The sequence below is a fragment of the Lycium barbarum genome, chromosome 10 (genome assembly GCF_019175385.1).
Source record: "Lycium barbarum isolate Lr01 chromosome 10, ASM1917538v2, whole genome shotgun sequence".
Lineage (NCBI taxonomy): Eukaryota > Viridiplantae > Streptophyta > Magnoliopsida > Solanales > Solanaceae > Lycium > Lycium barbarum.
Window position 1 is genome coordinate 29,656,163 of NC_083346.1, and position 21,665 is coordinate 29,677,827.

General features: G+C 39.1%; 1 long non-coding RNA gene across 2 annotated transcripts; it reads right to left on the reverse strand.

Moving 5' to 3' along the window:
• Positions 1–15,086: 15,086 nt before the first annotated feature.
• On the reverse strand, positions 15,087–21,444 carry LOC132615652 (uncharacterized). Of its 2 annotated transcripts, XR_009572782.1 has the most exons (3): positions 21,211–21,443; positions 16,939–18,440; positions 15,087–15,353 (listed from the first exon to the last, which is right to left on the reverse strand). It is a non-coding gene; the product is annotated as an uncharacterized LOC132615652 (long non-coding RNA). The 2 variants fall into 2 exon arrangements; XR_009572781.1 differs by lacking the exon at positions 15,087–15,353 and having other exon boundaries at positions 18,038–18,440; positions 21,211–21,444.
• Positions 21,445–21,665: the final 221 nt, after the last annotated feature.

Genomic DNA, 21,665 nt, shown 5'->3' on the forward strand with positions numbered 1-21,665 from the left:
AAGACATAGCAGAATTTATAGCTCAATGTCCAAATTGTCAACAAGTGAAAATTGAGCATCAAAAGCTAGGAGGATTGTTACAAGCCATGGAAATTCCATCCTGGAAATGGGAAGTGATCAACATTGATTTCATTATAGGGTTGGCTCGTTCCTGACTCAAGTATGACTCCATATGGGTGATCGTGGACAGACTCATGAAATCAGCTCATTTTCTTCCAGTCAGAACCACATATTTAGCAGAAGATTATTCAAGGTGGTATCTTAATGAGATTGTGCGACTTCATGGTGTCCCGATATCTATTATCACAGATAGAGAAGCACAATTTACAGCTAAATTCTGGAAGTCTTTCTAAGAAGGTTTGGGTACTCAGGTAAGGCTTAACACAGCGTTTCATTCACAAACTAATGGGCAATCCGAACGCCTATTCAAACTTTGGAAGATATGTTACAGGCATGTGTGCTAGATTTCGGTAGTAGTTAGGATGACCACTTACCTCTTATTGAGTTTTCATACAACAACAATTATCATTCCAGTATTCAAATGGCCCCTATGAAGCTCTATATGGAAGAAAGTGTAAATCCTCAATTGTGTGGTTCGAAGTAGGAGAGATACAACTAATAGGTCCGGAGTTGATTCAACAAGCGGTGGAAAAGATCAAGGTTATCCGAGATCGATTATTGACCGCCCAAAGTCGCCAGAAATCTTATGCGGACAACCGTCAACGAGACTTATAATTCCAAGTTGATGATTGGGTATTCTTAAAGGTATCACCAATGAAAGGCGTGATGATATTTGGTAAGAAGGGAAAATTAAGTTCCCGATACATTGGACCTTATAAGATTGTTCGCAAGATAGGCCAAGTGGCTTATGAACTAGACTTACCCCCATAACTTGAATTAGTCCATCCAGTTTTCCATGTATCGATGCTCCATAAGTGCGTAAGACATCCTACTAGAATCAGGCTTATAAATAATGTTCAAGTTACAGAAAGGTTGACTTATGAAGAGGTACCCAATGCCATGTTAGATAGGCAAGTGCGGAAACTTAGAAATAAAGAGGTAGCCTCAGTGAAGGTCTCTGGTGAAACAATAATCGAGAGTAGATAACTTAGGAAGCAGAAGAAAACATGAAGTCCAAGTACCCACATTTGTTTCCACCCCGGAAGAGATTCAAGATGCGACATCAGTATTATGAGGTATAAAATGATTTCTTTTTAATGCTTTTGGTAATGTGTGGCCATATTTTCTTGCCATTGTATTGTTGCCCTGTGAGGCATTGTTACTGTGGGCTGTTGTGATAGGATGGTAGCGCCACATTATAGGGGAAACTTTGAAGAAATTTCTGTAGGATTCTCGAGAACTTAACATTCGAGGACGAATGTTTTTAAAGGGGGAAAGAGTGTTACACCTCGAAAAATTTCATGTCGTTGCACGGTAAATAGACAAACACAGGGTAAGATGTATATGATGTCCGTACAAGTAAGAAGGGGTACTTAACGATTCTAATTAAGATTCCAAAGACATTCGAGGCAAGAGAAGAAAGTTCATTGAAAAATGTAAAGTATAAGTCGTGTTTTGAAAAGGGTTTGCAAGTATCGAGCTAATATTAATTTAATAATGTCTTGAGGAAAAGTTATAACGCTCCTTAGATTGTTAATGAAGTGTTAAACAAGTGCTAAGAAGGTTCCATAAGGATTGGAGATCAAACGAATCGACGAGATTAACTTCTGAAAAATGGAGTTATATGACCACTTTTACGGTCCGTATAAGGATCCGTATAACCTTACAGAAAAGGGAATTTCCCTGATGGTGAAATACAGTCACTTATACGGACCGTATAAGGATCCATATAGCTGTTACATCCCGTGTTTTCATGCGTTGGAAAGCGTGCGAGTTAAATGACACGCGTGACGAAAACGAGGTTATCCCCCAAGCCTATAGGTGGTTAGAGTGATTACGGATGTATCATAAGGATTAGAAGTTAAACAAATCAAAGAAAATAAGTTTTGTCAAGGTTCAAAATTTATTCGAATGAAATACGGTCCAAGCTATAATATCTCGTATTTTTAGACTAGGAAATTGAATAGTCCAACATGAGTAAATTTACCCAAGCCTGAAGGTTTTGGTCATATTCAAGCATGGAGATCAAGAGCTTAATGTACAAAAGGATGAAGTCTCTAAATGATTTAAGACGGAAAAATGTGACGACGATGATTGGAAATAATATTTGGTGTTTGCATAAAGAGGCCATGGACTAGTGCTATACCACATTATATGACAAGGAGTATATGGAGTGTGTTAAAAGTTATTACTATTGAAGTGAAGTGAGATCAAAAAATCAATTATGCGGGTAATTAGTTAAATGTTAGAGTAGTGGGAGATGAGAATTAATTACATGTGTTGGATTATTTATAGGATAATGTGATGGCATGGACACCAAAGGAAAAACCAAAATTGTTAATATGAGTGGATAAGGATAAATGTGTGCTTAAAGGGGGCTGCCAGGTGTGTACACATAAGGAGGACAAATAAGTCATATTATTTTATTAGCATATATATTGGGGTAAACGTTCCTTTGGTAAACGAAAACAATACCAAATATTGGCAGCCACCATTGTTCATCTTTGGAAGTGTATTTGTGCCTAAAAACCATTTTTCACCTTTGGAAATTCTATTGTAGGTAGCAAAAACGTTTTTGTAGCATAAGTTAGCTTAGGGAAATCATTTGATCAACCAAATAATGTTCCAGCCACAATAGGATAAATTAGATAATTCAATTGAGGAGCTGAATTATTATCAGCAACGTTTTGCTCCTTCTCAAGGTATGAAAAGCTTCTTCTACTTGATTCGCCTTTAAAGTTCCCGAGTTCTCATCATCCTCTCTCTCGTGATTTTAGTAGTTGCGTGGTTGTTTGAAAGTTCGCGGCAGAATATGCAGGTTCTTGCTTGTATAAGGTATGTCCAATACTCCTACCTTTGTAGAAGGGATGGTAAAGATCAAATTAGTGAGTTATTGTGTAGAACTTACGGAACGACAATCAGAAGTCGTAAAACTAGTTGATAAGCGTGTAATTGATGGTTGTTATTATAGTTGTTGTTTGTTGGTTGTATGTGAGTTGTTTCAAGTTGATTATGGAGAATTTAGTATATTTATTGTTGTTCTTGATGTTGTGGACCTGGGGAAAGTAGTAGAAACAGGGAAAATGCTGCCCGAATTTATTAAAGTTAATTACGAGCTTAGAGAAGTATTGTATGAACCTTTTTCGAGTTGTTTATGGTTTCCTTTACCTTGATTGTATATTGGTCAGTGTTGGAAGTATAAGTTGAGCTAATCACGTAAGCGACAAAGGTATGTTAAGTCTATCCCTTCTTTCTCTTTGGCATGAATTACATAAAACAAGTGAATGATGAACATACATGACTCCAATGAATTCTAGTTCTCAGCGGTACTTGACATGACAGTTGTCTTTGATTCTCAAGTGTCGGTTCATTCTAATTATTCTATTGAGTCCCAGATGATGATTTAGTTTGCATATGGTTGCTCATGATATTCTACTCGTGCATGCCATTAATATATCATTCACCGAGTCCCGGGCCGGGTATGTATTTGTGCACAGTTTCATTGAATTATTCACCGAGTCCCTCACTAGAGGGCCGGGTACGGTATATATATATGATTATTATATTATATATGGATCGGGTCGTACGTTCCTCGGCATTATTATATTATATATGGATCGGGTCGTACGTTCCTCGGCATTATTATATTATATATGGATCGGGCCGTCCGTTCCTCGGCATTATTATATTATATATGGATCAGGTCGTACGTTCCTCAGCATTATTATATTATATATGGATCGGGCCGTACGTTCCTCGGCATTATTATATTATATATGGATCGGGCCGTACGTTCCTCGGCATTATTAAATTATATATGGATCGGGTCGTACGTTCCTCGGCATTATTATATTATATTATATTATATATGGATCGGGTCGTACGTTCCTCGGCACTATCAGTTATATTATAATCTTTGCCTATCATACGCCACAGAGTCAGTTTCAGTCATATAGAGTTACGCAGATATTCTCAGATGTTAGCCACAGATGCATTCAAATATTGAGACTGGTTTTCATGATTCATTTGTACTTGATGTTCTTATGCCTTACATACTCGGTACATTGTTCGTACTGACGTCCCTTTGCCTGGGGGCGCTGTGTTCATGCCACACAGTCCCAGATTGTTTTGCAGGTAAAAGTATTTGATAGCAACCAAGGAAGCTCAATTTTCGTTGAAGACTAAAAATATATCAAGATGCTTTAATGGGCTTCATTTGGTAATGAAAACATGTCTTGTAATGGAGGAATAGCTCCAGCCCAAAGTAGATCTTTTGGGAAAGTCTTAATACTAATTGGAGGCCCAAATTGAAGACCAAGATGAGTTGGATTATGGCCCAAAACATGCCCAAAGAAGGAACAAGTTCAGCAGCCCATACTTATGTTTCTAGAAGATCATTTAATGCTATGTTTACTACATTTAATGTTTTTATTAAACAAAGTGTTGGTGGTCTTCTATTCACATTGGAACAAATGTTTGGTGGTCTTCTATGCACTTTGGAACAAAGAATTGGTGGTCTTCTATGCAGCTTGGAAATTGCACCTTAATTAATTTAGTTTGACCAACTTTATTTTCTTTTGGGTGGTAGCCACCATTTCTCCTATATAAAGGGGTGTTTTCTCTTTCATTGTAACTAAGTTTGAATATTAATAATATTAGCCTTGTGCTTGTGGAGACCTTTGAGGTTCTCTTTTGGGTTATGTCCTTTTTGTTCTACTTTGAACCGCAACTCGGATTCTTCGATGGTAAGATTCCTTGTTTGAGTTCCCTCCCTCCTTTTTCTTCTTCTTCGTCTTCTTCTTCTTAATTGATTCAACTCCTTCTTTCACTATTAAACAACGTTGTAAGTATCAAATACTTGAACTTGTGTTCTTCTTTCTCAAGAATCAAACCTTCCCCCTTTCTAATTTTCAATTCTAAAGTTTTCCGCTAACCGTGTTGTTATCAGTATTCAGCTAGGATGGTTGGCTATCAGCTGGGATTGGCAAACTCCATTTTCTTCCTGGAGCAGTACTGAGTCATTATGGTTATCATATGTGTGTATGGGTATGTCGGGGCCCTGTCCCGAATCATATGATTCAGGTGTTTACTCTTAGAGACTTTGCAGACAGTGTTCTGTGGTTAGTATGTTGAGATGTCATGCGTTGAGTAAAGCGACCATGTAGGCCAATATGTCAGTTTGACTTATTCGATTTTTGACTAATTGAGTATCGTTCGCAAATTTCTATGGTTTGACTGAAAGTACTTATTATATGTCCAATTTCATTATGTGAATGTCAGAGGATTCGCTCACCTCTAAGTAAGAGTTGGGTGCCCATCATGCCCAGATGAGATTGGGGTGTGACAATAACTCCCATCGGGCTGAGTATTTTTCCTAGCATAAATATAAGTTCCCACTTCTAGTTTCTCATTTTTCCAACTTCTCCACTTTTCTCAAGACCTCTAGAAGGTTCCACACATTTCACTAACATAAATTCAAGGGAAATCAGAGATCAAATACCAAAACTAGTAATCAAGTGCAAGAATGCTAATGAGGGTTGATGGAAGCTAGAAATTTCTTTGGAAGAGGAGCTAGGGTTTTCTCCAAGTGAAGCATTTCAAACCAAAACCCATTCCTTGACAATCAAAGGTGATTTTTATGTTCATTTCATGTTATTAAGAGTATTGAATGGTTGAAAGACTTGGATTATCGAAGAGAGTAGAAAATGGGTTACAAATATGAGAATAGTGGAATTCGTGAATGGTAACTTGACTTGAATCATAATTCTTGTCATGTTGTGGTTATAATCTCATTATGAATGTTGAAGAAAGCTTATATGTGAATGAATGCGACGTTGGGTGATAACCATCGTTATGGATGACTTTGAGAGGAGATTTTGAGAATTGAATAATGACTAACTTAACGAAGTTCATTGATTATGATATAGTGGGTGTGTTGTTAATGTTTGGGAGTTGTTATATTATATGGAGAAAGTTATAGAAACAAAGGAGATGCTATCCAATTTTCATTATCTTTAGCTTAAGCTTAAGCATGTTTCCGGTTATCTAACCTTAGTACGAATTCTCTTGAATATAGAACCGCGAACATTGGAGGGAAGCGTTTAATCGATAAAGTTAGAGAGACGTAAAGGTATGTGAGGCTAGTCCCTTCTTTTCCTAAGGCATGATTCCTATAATATGACATTCCTTTATCTTTCCACGACTTCCTCATATCCCGGAAATTATAAGTCTATGGCTATCAAGGGCTACTCATAAGATAATGAGAAGAGACGTGTTATGAACATGATAATGATGACAATGAATCTAAATCTAGAGACCCTGAAGCTCATGATATGATATTTTTATGAAGCTAATGATCCTTATATGATTCCTTGATGTTATCCATTGATGCTAGAGTCACCTTATAATGCTAGTTTCTTTAAGGTGAGACATGATGATCATGACTACTCCATAATGGAATCGGGGGTTCTCAACCTTACGTCACCCCGATAGAGTTGTAGTTTTTAATTGATTTCTAATGCATGCATTATGATAAGTATATAATGATAAGATTACACCGTGCCTAGATGGCTGGACATGACACCGCTAAGGCGGGCGGCTTGAGATAACACCGTGCCTAGATGGCCGGACATGACACCGCTAAGGCGGGCGGCTTGAGATAACACCGTGCCTAGATGGCCGGACATGACACCGCTAAGGTGGCGGCTTATGATAACACTGTGCCTATTTGGCCGGACATGACACCACTAGTGGGCGGCGTGCGATAGTTACCAGGACACAGGTTAATGATGATGGTATATTTGATATGCATAATATGTGTTTCCATTAAAAGTTAAGCAGGCATAGAATTCGCCTTAAGAGGTAATTGACGTACAGGTTATATCTTCACCTCATGTTTCATTATTTCTCTGTTATGCTAGTATTATTCATGCCTTACATACTCAGTACATTTTTCTTACTGACGTCCTTTATTTTTTGACGTTGTGTTTATGCCCACAGGTAGACAGGGAGGTGGCCCAGATTCCTAGGAGCTACTTAGCAGATTCACAGGAGCACTCCACTATTCCGGAGGTGCCATTTTGATACATTATTTTGTGTATATATTTGGGTATGACGGGGTCTTGTCCCTTCCTTATGTCTCAATACTCTAGTAGAGGATCATAGGTACGGATGCGTGGGTAGCTGTCGTCTTATGGATACATCCGTGTATATTCTTGTATATCATTTTTGCAGCCATGAGGGCTTATGTATATTTATGTATTGCCTTGGATATTATATGTGTTCAAGATGAGTATGATGACTATCGTAATGAGTAGTGCTTGGTAGTCAGCTCCGGGTATCCTTCATGGCCCTCTGGTCGAGTCGTGACATCAGGCCTTTCGGTCCGCATACATCTTCTGCCGACTCTGAGCTGCCAATTGCTTGGCCTGAATAACTCTCACTCTATCAAGGGACTCTATCAACAGATTTGTACCCAGAGGTCAAACCTCAAACCCATCAAACCAGCCAACTGTAGATCTACATCTCCTACCATATAAACCCTCAAAAAGCACTATGCCAACATTCTAATGATAACTGTTGTTGTACGCTGTTACACCTTGGAAATTCTCCGTACATGTACAGTGAATGGATGAGCGAAGGACATAACATATGCGATGTTTTGACGAGCAATAAACGATGTAAGTGGCCCTAATTAAGATTCTCAAAGGCATCCGAGATGAGGAACGAAAGTTATTAAGGGAAAGTGAACCGTATGTTGTGTATCGGATGGGAATAAGGAGCAACGATTATGTGATGGCATAATGATGGTTAGAGACATGTTATAACGTCCCTAAGATTGGTATTGAGGTGTTAAGCAAGTACTAAGAAGGTTCCATAAGGATCGGAGATCAAACGAGTCGACGAGAACAAATCTCGAAAAACTGGGCAAACATACGGCCAGACATACTGGCCGTATAAAATTCACGGACCATATGTACAACCGTGGATTTGGCCCAGAACAACATAGCTCACTGGACCAAGCATACGGTCCAACATACGATCAGTAAAAATTATACGGACCGTATGTTGGTCCGTATAAAGTAGGTCGGCCAGATTTCAATTTTAAATATAAGGGACCCTTTCCATTTTATTTACATTTCATTTCCACTCTTCACTTCAAGAACCCTCTAGAGAATACTCTAACATTCATCCATAAGAAAAATTCAAGGGGAATTGATGATCAACAACATGAAATTCATGGAGCAAAGCATATGAAACTCAAGTAGGATTCATCTTCTTCAAGAAAACCCTAAGGAGGCGAAGTGAAACTTTGGTGCAAGAGGAAGAATTCCATTCAAAGATTTTTCCACCATCATCTAAGGTATGTTTCATAATTTTACTATGTTACTTAAGGTATTGGAAGGCTAAGATGCTTGGATTGTAGAAAACCATGGAAAATGAGTTTTTAAAAGGATGAGTAGTGTCACAATTGAATGGTAGTTGGATGGAAATCATGAATGTTGATATGTTGTGATCATGAATACATTATAAGTAACGTTTAGACCATGGGATAAGTGTGACATATGAGGAGATGTGATGATAGGCTAAAACCACTAGATGTGGAGGAATTGGAGGAAATTGGTGGATTTTGCTAAATGTATATAAGCGATGATCGTTGGTTTCTATATTGTGATTATTGTTGTGAATGTTTGGGGACTGAAATAGAATATGAGAAACGTAATAGAAACAAAGGAGATGCTGCCCAATTTTCCCTAGAAATAGAAGCCCGTTTTTATAATTGCTTAACTAATGACGGCATGAACTCTCTTGAAGGTATATACGAGTGCATCATAAGGGAAGCGAGCAAGCGATAAGAATGGTAAACGTCCAAGGTATGTGAGGCTAGTCCTTTTCTTCCATGGCATGAATCCTAGGACATGATTCTTCTTTCATCCTCATGATTCTCCTACATTCCTAAAGGCTAAGAGTCTAAGATCATGAATAATTATACGAGATAAGAGCAACGTTATGAGTTTAGTAGTGATATGATGTCATTCTTTGCTTATACTCACCTCATACATTAATCCCTTCGAGGTGAGGCAGAATGGTTATAAATGTTCATAATGGAATCGAGGGTTCACGACCTTCTGTCACCTCGATAAAGTGTAGTTGTTCTAAAGTCTTCATGTATATACTATGATGAGCATATTACGATGAGCATATATGATGAGAACGATTTTATGTTTAAAGGTTCCAATGTTACAATTTCAAAGACGACATGAGAATGTTGAGCCATCTATTGACTTCTCGATTTTATTCATGAATGATGACTACATTTTCTCTAAGATTCCAAAAACATATGGATTAACTTCTTATAAGATTATGACCATATCTTATGTTTCCTCTTGATGTTATTATTCATACATGTATTCTTCATTGATAGTCCCACCTTATAATAATTGTTCCTTCAAGATGAGACATGACGATCATGATTAATCCATAATATAGTCGGAGGTTACCGACCTTACGTCACTCCGATAGAGCCATAGCTTTTTCTTGGGCTCTCATGCATGCTATGTATATTATATAAGTATATGATATGTATATGTATTCAGGGGATATGGGGAAAGGTGAGGCGCTATAGACGCATAGCCACCTGGTCAGCTGGCATATTATGATCTTATCCCGGACGTGGGATGCCCGGACGCGGGATATATGGGTGATGGATCGGGCCGTACGTTCCACGACATTATATTGATATATGATGATATATGGATCGGGCTGCACGTTCCGCAGCAATATATGATACGATGTTTTATGAGTATGCATGCATGAATCCGTCTTAAGAGGCAAGCAGTTACTGGTTATCTTCTTGCACTTACTTTATCTTCTTATTCTCTCCTTTATTTCTTGATGTATGCCTTACATACTCAGTACAATGTTCGTACTGACATCCTTTTCTTTTTGGATGTTGTGCTCATGCCCACAGGTAGACAGGGAGACGCTGCAAATCCGTAGGAGCCATCTACAGATTTACAGGAGCACTCCACTATTCCGGAGGTGCTATTCGGTTGATCCTTTTGTGTATATTGGTATATGTCATCCAATAGAGGCTCGTAGATACTCGATGTGGGTTATGTGGTTCCACGACGTGGATAGTATGTATGTGTATAAGTATATTGAAATATGTTCTTGTATTAAAGCACTATATCCTGTAATGAAAACCAGATCCTTTTTTAGGTTAATAGGGAATCGATGAATGATTGTTAAATGGGTTAAGGAAATGATAGCACAAGCGGTGCTCGGTGGTTAGCCCCGGGTACCCGTCGCGGCCCCCAGCTGGGTCGTGACATACGCAAACTCTGCCAAGGGTAAGTGCTGATCCCAATGACCTCCAAAATCAATAACACAAGCTCTTAACATGTCCTTGAGCATCTGAATGATCCGCTCGGACTGCCTATTGGTCTGGGGATGAAAAGATGTACTAATATCCAATCGGGTACCCAACTCTTCATGAAAAGCCCTCCAGAAATGGAAAGTGAAGACAGTGCCCCGATCAGATATGATAAAAATAGGAACCCCATGCAACCTCATAATATCCCAACTGTATAACTTGGATAACTTCTCCGCAGTGTAAGAAACCTGAACCGAAACAAAATGAGCGGACTTAGTCAACCGTTCAACTATCACCCACATAGAATCAAACTTGCCCAGGGTCTTCGAAAGACCCATAACAAAATCCATGGCAATCCTCTCCCACTTTCACTCGGGAATGGGCATCCTCTGAAGTACACCACCGGGTCACTGGTGCTCATACTTAACTTGCTGACATTCCCAAACTTTGCAAAGAAATCATCTATATCTCTATTTATCCGACGCCACCAATAGTGCTACCTCAAATCACGATACATATTTGTCGCCCCTGGATGAATGGAATACTGAGAACTATAAACCTCAGTCAAGATCAACTGAATCAAATCACCAACACGAGGAACACACAGGCGCCTCTTAGCTCTCGAAATGCCCTCAAAATTAATCATAGCATTCTTGGCCTCACCTCTCAAAACCCTATCCCGAATCTTACTCAACTGAGCATCCTCAAACTGATGAGTCCTGATCTGATCCAATAAAGATGACCTCGCCTCTATACAAGCCAAAACTCTGCCTGGGGCAGAAATATCAAGACGAACAAAACTGTTGGCCAGAGTCTAAACCTCTATGTCCAACGGATGCTCGGACTAATCAAACGAGCTAAACTACCCATACTCACTGCCTTGCGACTCCAGGCATCAGTCACAACATTGACTTTCCTGGGATGATAAAGAATAGAAATGTCATAATACTTCAGGAGCTCCATCCATCGACGCTGCCTGGAGCTAAGATCTCTCTAGGTAAACACATGATGAAGGCTACGGTGATCGGTGAAAATCTCATAATGGACACCGTACAAATAATGCCTTCAAATATTGAAAGCAAAGACCACTGCCAACAACTCCAAATCATGGGTAGGATAATTCTTTTCATAAATCTTCAACTGACGAGAAGTATAACCTATCACTCTACCCTCCTGCATCAACACAACACCCAAACCCATACGGGATACATCACAATAGATCGCGAAATCCTTACCCTCCACGGGTAATGCTAAGATCTGGGCTGAAGTCAAAAGAAGTTTGAGCCTTTGAAAGCTCTCCTCACAATCATCAGACCACTCTAAGGGAACATCCTTCTGAGTCAATCTGGTCAAACATGAAGCAATAGAGGCAAAATCCTTCACAAAGCGGCGGTAATAGATGGCCAAACCCACAAATTACCAACCTCGATATCAGTAGTGAGCCTCGCCCAACCCCTCACAGCCTCAATCTTCTGTGGGTCAACCATAATCCCATCCTTAGACACAACGTTGCCCAAGAAGGCCACAGACTCCAACCAAAACTCACACTTCCAAAACTTAGCAAATAAGCTATGTTTTTTCAACAGCCCAAGAACAGTACGAAGATGGCTCTCATACTCCTCTCTACTCTTGCAGTACACCAAGATATCACCAATAAAAAAAATCATGAAGGAGTCAAAGAATAGCCAAAAGATGTCATTTCTCAAAGTCATAAATGCAGTCGGGGCATTGGTAAGCCCAAAAGACATCACTAGAAACTCATAATGTCCATATCTCGTCTGAAAGGCTGTCTTCGGAATATCCTCACCCTTGATCCTCAACTGGTGGTAGCCTAAACACAAGTCAATCTTTGAAAACACTGAAGCACCCTGAAACTGGTCAAATAAGTCATCAATACGAGGCATAGGACACTTGTTCCGAATAGTAAACTTAGTCAGCTGGCGATAATCAATGCACTTCTCATGGTTCTATCTTTCTTCTTCACAAATAACACAGGAGCACCCCAAGGGGAGACACTCGGACTAATGAACCCATTGCTTAATAAATCCCGCAACCGTTCCTTCAACTCTCTCAACTTGGCAGGTGCCATCCGATATGGAGGAATAGAAATAGGGCAAGTGCCCGGATCCAAGTCAATATAGAAGTCAATGTCGCGATCGGGTGTCATACCCGACAGATCAGACGGGAATACCTCCGTGAACTTGCTTATAATAGGAATGAACTCAAGGGGTAGAGATGCAACAGTCGTGTCACGCACATGAGCCAGATAAGCTAAACACCCCTTATTGACTAATTTCTTTGCCTGAAGGAAGGAAATAATCTTTTTCGAAGCGGGACTAAAAGTACCCCTCCACTCGAGTCTAGGAATGCCCGGCATGGCTAAGATAATTATCTTGGCGTGATAGTCCAAGATCGCGTGATAAGGAGAAATTCAGGTCATACCCAAGATAACATCAAAATCCACCATATCAAGAATTATCAAATCTACTCAAGTGTTAACCAAACACGACTGATAAACTCGATCAATCACAATAGAATCTCCAACCAGAGTACACACATGAATAGGTACAGCTATGTTATCACAAGGCAAATCACAATCAATGGCATGATATGAAGACACATTCGATTGAGTGGATCAAGGATCAAATAACACATATGTTGCTCTATGACGGATAGAAATTATACCTGAAATAACAGCAACTGAGGCCTGTGCCTCTGCTTACCCGAAAATTAGTAATAATGGTCCCCACCAAGTCCAGTTTGAGATCCCTCTCTCGCACTCTGGGACCCACCTCTAACTGCCTAGGATCCACCTCTAGAACCTTGAGACCTACTGCGGCCTGACTGAGCACCGCCCTTTGAGAAGTACCACCTCAACCACCAGATGATGTCGGAGTCCTCGGTGGCTGATAATCTCACCTGGGTCGGGGACATCTCCTAGCAATATGCCCAATCTCTCTACATGAAAAACATGTCGGAAAGGTCGGAGATTGATAAACTGAAGCTGAGGACCCGTATGACACAACCCTGTCTACCGGTCGAGAAAACGAACTCTCAGGAGCTCTCTGCCTGGGTGGCTCACTAGAGGAAGTCTGCAAAGCTGAATGCACAGGGCTGCCGAAATATGGCTGATATGGCCTAGAAGACTGACCGACGCCCCTTGAACTAGAATCACTATAACTCATAATCTGACGCTACCTCCCTCACCACCACCTCCAAATGCACGGGCCTTAGTGGCCTCAACCAAAGACGCATACTCAACGATGGACTGGGAGGAAGCCCCTATAACCTCCATCTGAAGGTAAGGAATTTTAAGAGAACCGACTAGCCCACCAATAAAATACCAAATCCTGCTAGGTTCAGTAGGGATCAAGAGAGTGAAATAACGGGCCAGATACAGATAACGGGTCACATAAGCATCCACAAACATAGCCATCTGTTGAAGATGTAGAAACTCCTCCCTAAGCGCCTCTCTCAAAGACCGGGGCACATACTTCTCAAGGAAGGCCCCGTAGAACTGAGTCCAAGTCAAGGGAGGAGAACCCAAAGATCTATAGGCAATATAATACCTCCACCAAGTCTTCGCGTCGCCGCAAAAATGTTAGGACACATAGTCAACTCCGTGAGTCTCTACGATCCCTATCCTATGTAGCAACTCATGCATATCTAAGATGAACTAATAAGCATCCTCTGCAGAAGTACTTGAAAACCTCGGCTGCTCCAACTTCCTAAACCTCCCAACAAGATCCTGATCAGACACAGTCATAACAACGCCCTCCATGGGCCTAAGATTATCACCCAAGGCTGGCACTACATTAATACGGGGAGCCATTGCTGTAACGGGGTATGCTACACGAGTAGGTCTCTGCTTAGGGTTCTGCGCCCCAACTCTGGTCTGTGAACCTCCGCTAGGAGTAGTAACACTAGCGGCAGCCTGCTTGGCATCTAGATGGAGTAAAATACAGGCCATAGTATCCTGCATAGTCTGATCAGAAGTAATCTCAGGCTGTGTCTGTGCTTAGGTCACACCCTCCTCGACAGCCTGATCGCGATCCTGCTGGTCCTCAGGCTCTGGAGATGGAGATCTCTCGGGCCGCTGTCCTACTGCAGGAGCCCTGCCCCTGGCCGGGGAAGCCCAATGGCCTCTAGCTCTGCCGCGCCCTCTGGCTGTGGCTCGCCTTCTGGGCCCAGCCATAGCTACGGGCTCTGGCACCTGACCTCGGGTTATAATAGCTCGAGTCCTCACCATAAGTGAGAGAAGAGATAAGAGTCAAATACCAATTTAATTGTTCCAAATACCAATTAGAATAAAGTAGCATGAAAGATGGAAAGAAAGTGAGATTTCCTAAATGTCCTATAGCCTCTCGTAGAGAAGTGCGGAGCTCATCGTACCGATCCACGAGACTCTACTAGGCACGCTCTTGTATTATAGACTGGGTAACCTAGGACTCGGATACCAACTTATCACGACCCACTTTAGCTAAGTCGTGCAGGCACTTACCTGTTCAGCTCGATAAATGAACCTTTAACCCAATGATAGTAAAAACGTAAATAAACAACTAAATAAACGGAAGAGAATAAATCACGCAAGTCTGACGATAATAATATAGAATAAGAGCGAAAATAAGAAAATACACCCTAAATTCTGGTCTAATCCATACAAGAGCAACTAGCTAGAAATATACAAGTCTAGAATATAAGAATACATCAAGCCTGGATATGTCTCAGAATGGAAAGTAAGACATAATTAAGAGAAATCTTCAAGGTAGCGGACATCTCGTGCTCACCCTGTAGACTCTAAGCAGTCTTGATAGTGACTATCAGCTACGAGAGACGGAGGTAGATCCAACCTGGAATTCTGTATTCATAAAAGAATGCAACAAGTGTAGGTCAGTATAAAACCACAGTACTGGTAGGTATCATAGGCCGATTAAGTATAGCTAACATAATTAAGACAATAAAGTAAGATAGAGCATATAAATCAACAAGTATAAGTCAAATACAAGTCAGAACCAAGTACACGTCACCACCTAGGTTGAGGCATCTAAATCCAAGTGTGCCAAATCTCAATATATCTTATCCGAAACCAAACAACACAGTAAGTCACCAGATCATCATAATATAAGCCATAATATAATACAATGCAATGCAATGATATATGAATGCAAATGTAATGCAATGTTGTGCACACATGTATCCGGACGGAAATATTGACGTCTCGGTAGTAAACCCAGGGTGACTCGTGAAGTCTAAGTACTACTTGTCCCGGATCTTTGCCCAACAGATAGACGAGACTCCGGATCTTTACCCATGGAGGATTTTCATCAGCACAACCCATGGGGGACCTACGGAGTCCATATACCTCATGGTCCGGCAACAACCTGGGATACCGCTACCACACAACCACGATTCCGGGACAATCATCGAATATCGAACCTCACGTCACTCCCATCCAAAACGACCCTAGCTCATCACAGTGTTCCCTCAAGTATAAAAAAATATATCAACAGTATATCATGAAGGATTACAATGCGTGCAATGTATGAGTCAACATCAATAATCAAATCAATATCACAAGTATCAAGCATGGGTACGCCAATAACATCATGAAAGACTACACAAGTCATATAGAACACTATCCTCGTATCAAATGTCAACAAGTAAGATACTACCATATCATGAACAGGATGGATCAATAGTCTCCAATGTTACCATCACTAGGTGGCATCAAGCCAACAACAATAGAACAAATCAAATCAATCACACAACAGGGCCCAACCTAAGACAATAGCCAACTCAACTTTATATCCGAAGGTTTACGTGCTTTCTCCAATAATATCATCTAAATATATGCTTCGCTAAATGAAGTCTCACCATAGGGCTTCTATAACCTACCTGGAAGGCTGAACAGCAATAACACCAACGATCACTCCTTAGCCTTTCCTTTCCACCGACCCTCGAAATCAAGAAAGTCTAAGCATATTCGAAATCTAGATCGGTAATCATGATGATCGATACCTATATTTCTATCATTCAAATTGGCTCAAAAACCAACCCTAGAATTTGGGGAAAAGGGCCCACAAGGTCAAAATGAGAAATTCGGGGGTAAATTATCCAATTAAGCACTAGGTGATCAAAACCCATCAACTAATTGCTAAATTAACTCAAGGATTCATCCAATTTCGAAATCCAAGCCAAACCCCTAATTTTGGGTATAAACCCTAACTCTTAAATTGAAGAATTCAACACTAATAATGGAAGGTATTTGACTAACAACCTTGATACATCATAATCTAGTATAAACCCAACCAACAAATCTTGATTTAGAAGCCTCGATATCCATTAAACTCACTTTAGTCTCCCATTACTAATAAACTAACAAGGAAAAGGGATTCTAAGATTATTAGGAATAATGGAATAGCAAAGAGATTAGAAGGGCTTACCAGCATGAATCTTCTCCAATAATCCTGTAGAATAGTTCCCAAGAGCTCAATTTTCGGAATGGTAATAAATGAGGGACTTAAGGCATTTAACACTTTATTTAATGAACTAACTGCCTGTCACCCGCTTCTGCGACAATATTACTGCTCCAGCGGTCATGCCTAAACGGCACAAACCGCTTCAGCGGTAGGGTGACTGCTATAGCGACACCGCTGCTGCGATGCTGGTGCCACCAAGGCAGGCAACAGACACCAAAAAACTATTCCTATTTCACAACTCAACCCGAACTTCCGACTAACTCCCGAGGCCATCTGCTCACAAACCACATACACAGACACACATAAAAACACGCTCGTGGCCTCAAAATTCCGAATAGAGGTTACGTTGACTGAGTTAACCCCCGATACCTCAACTTTAACTTCCCAACCCAAGTCCCAAAATACATCCGAGTGCATTGAGAACCGAACCAAATATACATACGAGTTAGATTTTGTTATAGATGAAAAGAGTCAGATTTTTCCTTGGAAAATAAGCATACAAGGTTTAAAGTTGTCATTTTATTTTCGAACCAAATCACACCCAAGATTTCCGTTGAGTAGAGTTCAACTTATTTTTGGTCCATATGTTATGTCCCTTTTGTCCTTGAAAAAGAGTTCCAAGTATATGTCTTTTTGTAAAAAAAAAAATGCCACGTAATTTATACATGTTTTTTGAAAAAAGTATCTCTTTTGAATACGAGTCATTTATCCATTACTTACATTGAATGCCAACCATACCCCGTTCAATCCTTTCCTCAAACTAAAGTCTAAATGATTTTCCCTTTGTTTTATCTCACTGAGTGGGTTTAGACCAAAAAGGTTTTAGAAAATTAATTGAACTTGTCCAAAAGCTTCTCTTCCAACCACTATCTTTTTGTTTCGTTTCATAAATTCTCTAATTGGATAAAAATGTTTATGTCTCTTCTTTGCTAAAGAAAACAGTTCATCCTTCAAAATTTTCAAATCAAAAATATCAGTTCCTTTTCAAACATGTGTAACATCCTACTCTCCCTCTCCCTCTCTCTCTCTCTCTATATATATATATATATATATATATATATCGTTTTTGTTTTCACACAAAAGGAACCACTTTTTTTTTGTAATTATTATTTCAAAAATATAAAGTTATAATCACTTATCTTTTGGATGGGTCCTAATTGCAAGTGTGTTTGGGTTCCTATCCATTCTAAATTATATAGGCATCGTTTACCTAAGATGCCTAAGTTCTAACCATTTGGTTTTCAATATTTACCATCATTATTTTACAAATACATATACATACATAAGCGAAAATAAAGAGGAAATTCGGCTGGTGGGCCTACCGAGCCCACCAGTTAACCATTTTCACCCATGATTGGGCCTTCAAAGATTCTATCCGGACTCTGTGGAAAAAAAGATGTTCGGCCTCTGGCCAACACTGTGGCTCGCAATGAACTTGGCCCAAGTGGCCCACGTTGTAGAGTTTCCTGCAAAAGAGGAGAGAGGAAAACGAAAGATGTTAAGAGAGCATCTAGACTTAATAATTAATTTAACATGAATTTAAAATAAACATAATCATATACATAGACCTAACATCGAGTACATCCCATTATACTTCAATTGGACGATATAATGAACATTTAGCAGGTCTCAAATAGAGAATAGGTCCCAATGTATTTAACATAAAAAAGGAAAACAAACCAACTGTGCATTTAAAAGAAGAAAAGCAAACACGCCCAATAGGCATAAACGCAACCAGACAGTGCAAATTGAATGCCAAAGTGATATATAAGGGAAAACAGGCCCAAGTTTAATTACGAACAGTCTCAATTCACTAGAGATTATCATAATATACTATGGGTATACATGATATACCACTCAATATATACTGAGGTATCTAAGGAGTGTATATATCTCGATACCTAATGTATACTTGATTTCAGCAGTACCAGACAAGGGAGAAAAAAAATGAGCAATTTGAGCAAGAAAACATGGGTATTCGATTAGAATCAATTCATACCACTGATATACACCAATGTATTCCACATATTCTTTGAAGACTACAAAATGACAAGTTGTGCACATACTTGACATGGACTTATGTTCTTTTAAGGACATCTAAATGCAAGCTGCTAGGACTTGTCTTAAGCATGAGAAATATCAAAGTAGAAATGTGTCATAGCCTAGACTATCTCAGAAAAGAAATGGCTTACTAATCCCTCAAAATAATAACATCAAGGCTGCAACAGATTAGAACCACAAAACACCAAGCAGGAAACAAACTACACACATGCAGTACTATCCTTAGACTCCCATACTTCACTTCTACAGGTCATTCTTACCTATTTTCCCCTTTTTTCTTTATTGAAACTTTAGAGGGTCCCATAGGAACATGACTCAACAGAGAGAACCCCCAACAACCTAGAATTAGTTGTACTAGGCTAGATGGAATTCAAAGCCTTTCTAGACTTTTCTCTAGCCCTGGGTAAGTCACTAACTGCCTTATCACACCACCCCAAGTGACAATCTTATAAGCTTAATTACCTAGCCATATTAATCCTAACCTGCTGCTCTCAAAACACTTCAAAAAGGAAGCTAAATATATATATGCTAGGTGTTCCTCATAATGACCAATATAGAGTCACTCTTAGACATTTCAACTCATCTATACACAACATATACCATATAAAATATTGCCAAGTCAAACCAACATGTGCAACAAATGCAATATCATCCTTTAGTCAGTTTTTAACATAATCATGAATTTATCCAACATGGACTGATTCACAAACTCAAGTATGTAGAACACGTGGACACAATCAAAGTAAAGACAACCATGAAAGATCATACAGAAGACAGGCAGGCTGAATTTTAATAGGTTCATATCTTTAACTAATATACAGAAGACAGGCAGGCTGAATTTTAATAGGTTCATATCTTTAACTAATATACAGAAGACAGGCACTGGCTGAATTTTAATAGGTTCATATCTTTAACAAATAGGCATGTTGGTAAACAATAATGGAAGCATCACTTGATCTTAAATACATTCATGGCCTATAGCTAAATACAATCTATGAGTTATGCCAAATAGACCAACAAGAGACCAACATTCAGAGGTTCAGGTCATGTTTAAAAACTTTAAACAGGTTTGTAGGCATGCTAATTACATAAATGAACAAATTAGGCATCATTGATCCAAGCAGCAATCAATACTAAACTGCAAACATGCTGACATCTCAAGGAACAAGTAGGTACTAAACAACATAAATAGGATTTCATTATCATTTAGGTAATGAGGAATCATAAAAGAAAAACTTATCATAAATAATCATTAACCTGAGCCTGTCCAGATCTGTTGAATTTAGTTTATGCTAGTTACACTTTAACAAGAAGGTTTCTGAATTCTACTAGGGTGTTACTTGCATCAATAAAGTTTTTGAAACTTATTACGTTACGGTAAGATACACTAATCCACACATAATGGCTATTTACTCAACTGGACTGGCTAATTACTATTTATAACTTTGAATTAACCTAGTTAAGTACAAGGGATCCACCTTACTAATTCTAAATCATGAACTAATCAGCATATCACTAATACTACTACCACTATTATTAATATCCACCCTATCTAAGAATAAAACATATCACTAGCTACATTAATGCTAATCAAACAAGAACAAGCAATTTACTACTTGAACAAAACTAAATAGGGATTAAAAAAACAAATAAACAAATAGGCATGTGAGAACTACGTTACAATCTACTTAACTAACAAATATGCTAATAAATAATTAACATTAAACTAAAACAAGCACATAAACACAGAAAAATAAAGAAAGAAAGAAAGAAAGAGCATTTAACTTTCTTATGCACAGCCCTGATCGAGATTTTGAAATCTTTGCTCCTTCTCGAAACTCAGCCACAAACAAGAAATCAACAATTAATTTTTTAAACTAAACTCAAATAATTAAAGGTCTCAACAAAAATGCTAAAACCCTAGGTTATCTGAGTTTTTTTTTTTTGCCTAAATTGTGACTTGTGTGTGTAAAATAGTGGGAATAACCCTAGGTTTTTGGTTCTCAATCGATGTGGGTCAATATATTTGCAAGGGGTTCTCTTTAATTCGCTTGAATCACTATGAACCAATGAAAAATGAGTTTTCAAAATTGAAACGAGATAATGGGATTTGTACTCATTTGACCTTGATTTGCAAAAAAACAAAAAAAAGGCAAAAGAAAAGGAGGGTTATACCTCGTTTGGTTGTAACATGGTGGAAAAAGTGAGGCGAGCATTAATTGCTTGCCCCAAATGGTTGAACCACAAGTTGCATAAAGCGTAGTACACTGTAAACATGTCATTTTTGGCCATTGATGACGCGAGAGAGAGAAAGAACTCAAGGCGGCGCTTAGGGTTTGGAGAGAAAACCCTCCTCTTCAACAAATGAAGAGAGATAGGGTCCATTTGGTGTGTATATGTTTTTGTTGAAATAAGTAGGTTAGGTCGGGTCTAATCCTTTGTGGATTGGGCCTGGCCAAATAAAAAGAAAGAAGGGTCTAGGCCCGACGTGTATATATGTGTGTGTATATACATGTATATAAATGTGTATGCATATGTATATAAACGTGTATACATATGCATAAAGGGATAATTTTGCCAAAATACAGTCTATCAATTAATTTAGTAAATAGCCAGAATAAAGAGTGTGT